Source organism: Argiope bruennichi, chromosome 6 (genome assembly GCF_947563725.1).
Source record: "Argiope bruennichi chromosome 6, qqArgBrue1.1, whole genome shotgun sequence".
NCBI classification, from domain to species: domain Eukaryota; kingdom Metazoa; phylum Arthropoda; class Arachnida; order Araneae; family Araneidae; genus Argiope; species Argiope bruennichi.
Window position 1 is genome coordinate 29,662,689 of NC_079156.1, and position 2,650 is coordinate 29,665,338.

Sequence of the window (2,650 nt, forward strand, 5' to 3'; positions counted from 1 at the left end):
TTATAGCAGTTGATCCTTCTATTTCGATCAGTTACTTCTTTTCCACTAAATATAAGTTATCGTTTAAAAACTCTGGTGTGGCGACAGTATCATACTATTGATCATTACCAGTTTATTTAGGAAAAAAAGAAAGTTAGTGATCTGATAGTTTTCTGATTCGTAATTTTGTCCACTGAAAGGATTTGCGCATGAATTGAATTTTAAACGTCGGCTACATTTCGCTGCCGTTAAAGTGTTTAAGGCTATTTGTATAAATGTTATTTACCAAGAAATAATAGGACATGTCTGTTGATTTATTGTAGTAATACCCAGTTTATTAACAGCAATCTATTTTTTCACACATGAATTTTTTCAATTCTGTTCCTGAATTTTACAATAAGCTTTATTACTATAATTAAACTTATATTCTGAGCTCTTCGTCTTCTCTGTGCCATATTAATTCATTTTAAGAGCACTAAATTGACGTCATTCAAAACTCATTTTTCCTGCAATTATATAGTCGCTATGACATATTATAGCATAGTGACATTAAATATTTTGCATTTTCATATAAAAGAAAGTTGCTTTCATTTCGCAACTAAGCATATCGCTGATTTCTAATTTAGAGTTGCTTTTCGAAACATTTCATTTTGACTTTGGACTGTTCTTTCGATAAGATGCTTATGTATTGAATCTTTATTTTTAAGTGCAGATTATAGGGGGGAAAAAACGAATGTTATTTTTTTTTCTTACTTTTTTGGCTTCAGGGAAAGATAGATAATAAAATCTTAACGCAGCAAATTCTCCGATTAAAGTATATTTCTCTTACTAATTTTTAAGACGATTTAGGTTGAGCCGATATCTAAAAGAAATGAGCAACAATTTCTCAGTTGCCTGCCAACTATTGCCCTCCGTAACAATATTAATCTATGGCCCTTACGCCAAAAAAGCGCCAAGCCCAAATTCACCGCTAATATTACATAAACCTCCATCTAAATTTTGGAATGCTCGAAAAATACTTTTACTTGCAAATTTGAAATCCTTCAAGCGATTTGTCTAAAGAATTTGAAATTATATTAAAGCCAACAAACCTTTGATGTTCATCATAAAAGCTAATCAAAGATTCTTTAGATTTGACAATACATTACTGCCGTTCATCACTGAATGCATTGTTTGAGAAAATTTTCTGGATATATGAAATTGAGATTTTTCAAATCGTTGAAGATTTGTACCTAATACTCCCATTTGTTAATATTTTTTTCATAAAATCTCACAACTGCACCATTTACAGCGATTCAAGAGAGCAAAGAAAAAAAACTCGCCAAATTATAAAGTATATACTCAAGTGCATTGATTGCTATTCGTTTTGAAAAATTTTGAACCTGCGAATCACATGTTGTATAGTTTGCCAATTGAAATGTCCGAATTAGCAAAATTTTTTGTTGACGCTTTTTGGTTAACGTTACAACTGAAAAATACTTTTCCTTTTATATTATGGAACTAATTTTTCCCTTAACATCCACTAGAATGATTTATTAAAACTCAAAAATCAATAATAAAAATAAAATTTAATATAAATATCAAAAGTTTTACTAGAGATCTAGAATGAAATGGCCACATTAGTGCAATTATGCCAAAAGTGATGAATAAACAAATTTTACTTACAAATTTTTAATACCATCTGAATTAATCCGGGCTACAATTCTGATAAGGATTGTAATTTTTTCCATCGCCGAGATTATCACACTAATTGATATCTTGAGGAGTCTTCCCATTTCGGATGCATCAATGTGAAAAATGCATTTTTGGCATTATATATGTCTCTCCACAAGTGAGAAAAGATAACAAATTCTTTGAGCTCGACGGGTGAAATTTGGTATACTTTCTTTAGGAAAAATTTATAGATTTATATTAAATGTTGAACAACATCTTTTCAGGTGAAGTCTATCTGCCCGACTGTTTGTATATAAATAAACACGATAATATATGGATAAACTCAGTACACAGATTTAACATTTATAGACATCCGATTTTGAGCCAAATCTAACAAGGGATTGGTAGGTCTGTACTTTCAGGACTATGCAAATACGGTAATTCAAAAACACAATGACGTAAATATATCACACTTTGTGTATGATTGATTTGTGATTACAAGCATAGTTTTCAATCAAATTTTTATTTCAATTCTGTTAGAAAAAATGTATTTAAAATCGGTACAGTTCTAGAGACGGGTACCATTTGGCGATTTCCCGCCAAATTTTCCTCGCCAAACTTTCTCGCAAACTAAATTCTAGAGACGGGTACCGCCAAACTTGGCGGTACCCGTCTCTAGAATTTAGCCCAAAATCTTTTAACAATTGAAACCATTGTTGGTAAAAGAATTAACTACAACACACCATTGCATTGTTACCTAAAGTTCCTGTATTGCTCTACACTTTATTCAGATTTAGCTTCAAACAATGCATTTCACATATTCTAAAGAATGTCCGTAACTATTACTGTTAGTATTCATCATCGGAAAGCGTCTTACCTCCGCCATCTTGAGAAGTTGCAGGAAGAACAACTTGAGTTTTGGTCAATTTAGAAGAATATCCTGATTTTGAAATATTTATGCTAATTTCAACTGAGGTAAGTTTTGGAGATCTTGTGCGTACGTTAAAACCTCTGCAAA